The following is a 7,035-nucleotide window of genomic DNA, read 5'->3' on the forward strand; positions in this document are numbered from 1 at the left end:
ATGATATACAGCTAGCTATTACTCTATTAATATAAAACATTAAATATATTTATCTGAAAGCATTTGAAAATATTAGTAGTGGTTAGACTCTGGGTAGTGAAGTAAGGTTAAACTTTTTCCTATCTTCTTTTTCTACAGTGAATATGTATTATTTTGTGACAAAAAGAAATGGTCAATTTAAATCCCAATTTCAAGCCCTGGGCCCAATCCTGATCCAAGTCAGCCTCGGGGAATTGCAGAATTCCCCAGGCCAGAAGTTTCCCCATCATGGATTTCATCTTGCTGTTAAAGATCCCCTTCTGGTCACTTGACCTTGAACTTCTTCCTGTGCTACCCTCTTGTCTTAATAACCTGATGCTCTGGGGCTTCCTTTTCTGGCTGTTAGCCTTGCTGCTAGCAGCCCCACTGTCCTCACACCACTCAGTAGTCAGAAAACGTGCTGAGTGTGTGCCAGAAGCAGGGGCCCTCAGCCTGTTCTCTCCCGGTCCTCAGATTCCTTGGTGTCACACAGGCAGCTGGAGCAAAGCAGTACCTTCCCTCCCCCAAATCCCTAGCACCGGAGCCTGCTAAGCCATCCTAGCTCCCATTCCTGCCAGACCTTTATTAAGCATGACAAGGGTTTGGAACGCCTGCTAAACATCATAATCTCCCGTCTCCCTGAAGAAGCAAATAGAGTTAAAGGAGGCTGTGGAGGGTGGAATGGTGGCAGATACATCCCTGGAGAGCCCAGCTCCAGCCTCCCTCACCTGTCTGTGTCTGCCCCCTCTCAGCTCAGATCTCTCAGGAGCCTGGCCAAGCCTGCCAAAGGGATGAGAAAGAGGTGGCTACAAATTGAAATGAACATCCTGCTGAAAAGAATTCAGAGTGCTTGATAAATAGGTGTGTGGGGCCCTGGCATCTCACAGACAGCAGAGGACTCTCTCCCTCTCCCCATCCGCCCCTTCGTATAAATGAGAGATGTGGGTTCCTCATGGTTCCCTCCTTCAAATCCCTAGAGGACACAGAAAAGGGACAAATGACCACGCCCAACAAGGAGGGGCAAGGGACTGCTCAAATTACAGGGAACCCTATTTAAAAACATCTCCTCACAGCTATTCAATCACTAATTGACTTTTCTTCCTCACTTTAATTTTGACGCTGGTGTCTTAATTAATTAACTCTGTCACCAAAGCCCCAGGGTGCCACAACAGGAATCGCCAGGTGTTTATCTCTCTTGTTCCAGCCAGGTTGACAGGTCGGCTCTCCCTGGCCAGCTCCCTGAGCCCTCTTGGTCCCTGGAGGAAACAAGAAACCAAGCTTTGTAATTCTTTTTTTTTTTTTTTTGCCTTGTAATTCTTTAAGCCACAGGACCCAGCCAGTAGGAAAACAAGCAGAAAGCTCTCCCTCTCTGACAGCGTCTTAAATTCCCTTCTCTCTCTGTATTCTCATATGTATACAAAGTTCATCACACAGACTTCAGCCAGTGAGACAGATGCAGCACGAGTGTGGCTTCTTAGCCTCCAGCAAAATCATTTGTTCACTCACTCATTCATTCATACCAATATTTTACTGGTTTTTGACTGGCCTGTGCTGGACTTGTTGGGGGAGTAAGAGACAGAGGGGCTTCCCAGGTGGCATTAGAAGTTAAGAACCCGCCCGCCAGTGTAGCTTGATCCCTGCCTGGGTCTGGAAGATCCTCTGGAGAAGGAAATGGCAACCCACTCCAGTATTCTTGCCTGGGAAATCCCAAAGACAAAGGAGCCTGGTGGGCTACAGTCCATAGGGTCGCCAAGAGTCAGACATGGCTGAAGCAGCTCAGAACACGTGCACATGTGACAGAGCCGGGTTCACAAAGAAGTATAAATTATAACATTGGTAACTTTAGTTGAAGAGGGGTGACAAAAGCCAAAAACTAACGCAATCTTGTAAATCAATTCTAACCCAAAGAAAAGTTTTTTTAAAAAAATAAAAGCCAAGATTTGATGTTCAAAGAAAATCTCCAGATGGGCAAAGTCAATTGTGCTGGCTGGATATGTTAGTCTTATGTCCCCTCCCCACTTCTGGGTCCCTCTGGCACATTTCAAACTTGCACTGAGGAAGCCCAATGGAACCACCACCAGGCGGACCATCTGCAGGAGAAAACTCAAGAGCTCTTCTTCTGGCTTTCTCCATCCTCTCTCCTGGTTTGGAGGGGTGAGGGAGCAGTAGAAGGCATTTTTGAGGAAGGAAGCTCCCATTTCACCCCTTCCTCACTTGCCCCACAGAGGAGGAAGATGGGTTCAAGCTCATCACTTTGACAGTTTGGACTGGACTACCTGTTGAGTAGGGCCACTCTGCCCTAAAGGTAGGTTGAGTCTACCCTGCCCTGGGAGCTCCCAGACATCTTGCTTCTCTTTCATCTTCAGCATGGTGGCAGAAGTGGGATACTGTCCCAGGGACCCACCCTCCTTGAACAAGCCCAACCGTCTTGCCCTATTCTCCTTCCCCATTCTATGTAGGAAAGAAAAGATTCATGACCAGAGATAAGTTTTTTCTTATGAAAGCTCATGTGTGAAGGGAGAGAAAATAAAAGCCACAGTCGTTTCTTTTTCCCCCAGCCTAACTTACAAAAACCTTCTCCATTTCAGCTGGAGTCCACCCTCGTTATCAATGTGGTGCTGCTTTATTTTCCATTTACAACTTTCATCATATATAAATTTATAGGGAGGAATGCTGCAATTTGGGGCAGAATCCTAGTATTCCAGGGCCCTTGTCCAAAAACCAACAAAGAGTGCCTGATAGCTTGATAAATGGAGAGCCTAGAAGCCCAGGGCTTTGCCAAATCATTTCCCCATGTACCCCCTGCAGAGATGGCTGCAGTATTTTCAGAACTCTACCCTGATGAGACCCCTTTGCCGCATGTTCAGTGTCTGAGACTTACTTTTCTAGATTGCCCTGCTTCCTGTGCTATGCTGTGCTAAGTCTCTTCAGTCACATCCAACTCATGACCCTATGGACTATACTGCACCTGGCTTCTCTGTCCAGGCAAGCATATGGAAGTGGGTTGCCACGCCCTCCTCTAGGAGATCTTCCTGACCCAGAGATTAAACCCACATCTCTTAAAAATCTCCTGCATTGGCAGGTGAGTTCTTTACCACTAGCACCATGTGGGAAGCCCACCATGCATCCTATATCCCTTATTTTCATTCCCGATCTACTTTTTAACCTACCTTGGCAACCAATACTAACATCCTCTGTTTAAAAAAAAATCCAAGTGGCTTCATATAGCCCTTAGAAAAAAATCTAATCTCTTCACTACAACCTATGTGATAGGTTGTAATGTTGATCTCAACACTGACTGTCTCTGTGAAGGGAGTAAACATCCCCACTCCCAGTGATATCACGATTGGCCATATCATTTGCTTTGGCCAATGGGAGCAGCCCATCCACTTCCGTGTAGATGTTTCAAGGCCATCACATGGTCCTCTACATTCTCTCTTCTCTGATAGGAGACCAGGAATGTCCCAGATAAGAGCCGTTTCATGAACCTGAGTCCTAGAGTGAAAAAGATGTACAGCTAATCCACAGTGGACATGAAGCATGAGTGAAAAACTTCTTCATTGTATACCACTGAGATTTCAGGGCCTTCGGTACCATGCAGGCTTCCCAAGTGGCTCAGTGGTAAAGAATCCACCTGCCAATGCAGGAGACATGGGGCGGACTCATAGGCCAGGAAGATCCTCTGGAGGAGGAAATGGCACTCCCCCACCTCCCATGGACAGAGGAGCCTGGTGGGCTACAGTCCATAAGGTCACAAAGAGTCAGACCTGACTTAGCAACTGAACACACATGCGTGGTACCATGCAGTTTATCCTGATCTCACGGATACAATGTGATCGACCTCTGACCATCCCTCCAGTCTCGTGTCTTACCGTCCTCTGTTCCACTACACTCACACATTCTGGGCTTCTTTCTCTTCCTTGAACGCATGCCAAGTTTATTCTCACCCGAGAGCCTGAGGTTTGCACATGCTGTTCCCACTGCCTGGATCGCTTTTCCCTGAAGTTTCACAGCGCTGTCTCTTCTTCACTATTCATATCTCAGTTTGAATCTCACTTCCTCAAGAAATACCTTCCCTGAACCTCTGTGTAACATAGCCCCCCAGTCACTCTCTATCACATTATCCTGCCTCATTTTGCATCTGTTCACTAACATATTACTTCCTTGAAATGTGAATTTGGAAGAGCTACCCTGGTGGCTCAGATGGTAAAGAATCTTCCTGCAATGCAGGAGACCTAGGTTTGACCCCTGGGTTGGGAAGATTCCCCTGAAGAAGGGAATGGCAACCCACTTCAGTATTCTTGCCTGGAAAATCCCATGGACAGAGGAGTCTGGTGGGCAACAGTCCATGGGGTCGCAGAGAGCTGGACACTACTGAGTGACGAACACACACCTTGGAATGAACACTCCATGTGAGCAAAGACCTTGTGCATCATCGTCACCGCTGTACCTCCAGACACGGAATGCCACCTGACACAAAGCAGACACAGAGGAAGTATTTGTGTCATGAATAAATGAACATCTCTCCTAAGCCTTAAAACCTTTTTCAACCACCAGCTGGGCACCTCTCCCTGGAAATCCTCAAACTCAACAGATCCCAAAGCAGAGTTTTTAACTCTATCCTCTCTGCCCTCACCTCAGCCTCCTCTTCACCCACCATGCCCTGGTGAATGACACCAACGTTCTCTCTGTCGCCCAAACCAAAAGCTCAGTGTATTTTGCACTCCTCCGTCTGGTTCACAGCCCCCACTCCCCACCAGTCACCAGGCTGAGGCTCCCTTTTAAACCTTTCCAAGTCTCTTTTTTTAAATCCTCTTCGTCCTCATTCCCACACACCTGCCCTCACTCAGGCCCTCATCATCGTTGCCTGGATTATCACAATCTTTGCAGAACAGGGTTCCCTGTTTCCAGTTTTCTCCCCTCCCATCTGTGCTGCACACTACCACCAGAATTATCTTTCTAAAATCTGATAATGTCACTCCCCTGTTTAGAAGGCTTGTAAAGAAACTGCAGGATAAAGCTTAACTCCTTAGAAGCCACAAGGTACCTTGGGGTTCTGGCATCAGCCAAGGGCCCAGGGTCTTTCCCACTGCTCCCTGCTGGACCCTCACCCCATCCAGCCACAATGGATATACGTGGGCAGCAGCTTCACAGGGGTCTGCATGCTTGCTCAAGTGCCTCTCCCCCATCAACCCCTCCCCCACCCCCAAACATACACACACACACACACACACACACACACACACACACACACACACTCCCATCAGCATCCACCTACTAAGAGCTTTCTCTGCTACTCTCCCAGATCCCTCAGTTGACATGACTCCCTCTGTGCAGCCTCTCCCAACTTCTCCTGCCTCTCCTCCTGTAAAAATGAAAATAGCTCTAATTATGAGCTCCATTCTCTTGGATCCTTTAACACTGGGTGCCAATCTCTATTATAAGACATTGCAGAGCATCGTATGTTTTCTGGGTACAGGTTCTTCTGTGTGTTCCTTAAGGGACCAACAAGCCACCTTTCTTGCTTGAGTCCCCAGCACTTCACAAAGTGCCTGATGGACACACTTGTGCTAAGTCACTTCAGTCGTGTCCAACTCTTTGTGACCCTATGGACCGTAAACTACCAGGCTCCTCTGTCCATGGGATTCTCCAGGCAAGAATCCTGGAGTGGGTTGCCATGCCTTCCTCCAGGGGATCTTCCCGACCCCAGGGATCAAACCCACATCTCTTATTCTCCTGCATTGACAGGCAGGTTCTTTACCACTAAGACACATAGTAGATGCTCAACAAATCTTGTTTCAGCAAATAAATGATATTAATTACAAAGAGAGAGAGGATAATAGACACACTAAGTATATTACAAGCCGGAGCCCCTGTTTGCATGCTAAAACCAGGAAGAAGACTGCAGAGGAGACTGGAATCAACTCTCAGCCTCAGCTCTGCCCTAATATAGCTGCCCAACATGATGGAGTCTCACCTGGTAAACAAGAAGAGGACCTCAGAATTTAAGGAGCTTCGTGCACTCATTTTTGCTCCAGACCTCACTGTTATGTTGATCTTGACTGTGGCTCTTCGATTCTCTGCCCCAGGCCCTCTCACTTACTGCTTCCATAGCTTCCTCTCATGTGTATATTACAAGAATGGGCTTTCCTAATGCTGTTCCCATTGTACAGATTCTAAGAGATAAACTGAGATGTCCCCAAACCACACAACTAGTAAGCAACAGAGTTAGAACTTGAGCTCGTCCATGCGGGCTCAGTTGTTAATGTCAGACTCTATGCGGCCCCATGCACTGTAGCCCTCCAGGCTCATCTCTCCATGGAATTTCTCGAGCGAGAAGACTGGAATGGGCTGTCATTTCCTCCTCCAGGGGGTCTTCCTGGCCCAGCGATGGAACCTGTGTCTCCTGCATCGGCAGGTGGTTTCTTTACCACGGAGCCTCCTGGGAAGCCCAGAACTTGAGCTCAGGGTCTCTGTAAACTCTATGCCCTCCTGCTCCAAGTGAGCTGTCTAGCCCTCGAAGAAGAGCCCTAGGAAGTAGATTATCTCCAATTCCCACTAGCTCGAAAGGCTTTCATTCCAATACTCTCTACCCCCAGGCTGTGGGGAATCCCTCTTCCCACCTAACCTCTCAGAGTCCTGAGAGAGGCAACTGGGACCAGGAAGCAGGCCAGGACCACCGGCTCCTCACCCAGAATGCAGAGGCTCCCTTCCAATGGGAAGCAGCAGGTTGCCCAGCACAGCCAGTCACAAGCCCGGCTATCATTTCAGAAGATTCAGGTTCCAATTCAATACTATTTGAGGCTCAAAATAACCCCTCCAGTCTTCCTGATTATTTCTTAAATGCTGTTCTTCACAGTAATGATGGCACCTGTGGGGGAGGAACAAGAAGGGATTTAGGCTGAGAGTTGGTTTATGTCACTTAAAAGGATTATTATATACCATCAGAAAGATAATTCCCCTCCTAGCGGGGGAGGATGGATTAGGTCTTTACTTCAGATGGTACTTTATGAAAAG

General features: G+C 47.7%; 1 long non-coding RNA gene across 1 annotated transcript; it reads right to left on the reverse strand.

Annotated features, from left to right (window-relative positions):
- On the reverse strand, window positions 4,473–6,827 carry LOC108635912. The gene is made up of 3 exons (XR_001918002.1): window positions 6,710–6,827; window positions 5,297–5,383; window positions 4,473–4,488 (listed from the first exon to the last, which is right to left on the reverse strand). It is a non-coding gene; the product is annotated as an uncharacterized LOC108635912 (long non-coding RNA).

Source organism: Capra hircus, chromosome 4, assembly GCF_001704415.2.
Source record: "Capra hircus breed San Clemente chromosome 4, ASM170441v1, whole genome shotgun sequence".
Lineage (NCBI taxonomy): Eukaryota > Metazoa > Chordata > Mammalia > Artiodactyla > Bovidae > Capra > Capra hircus.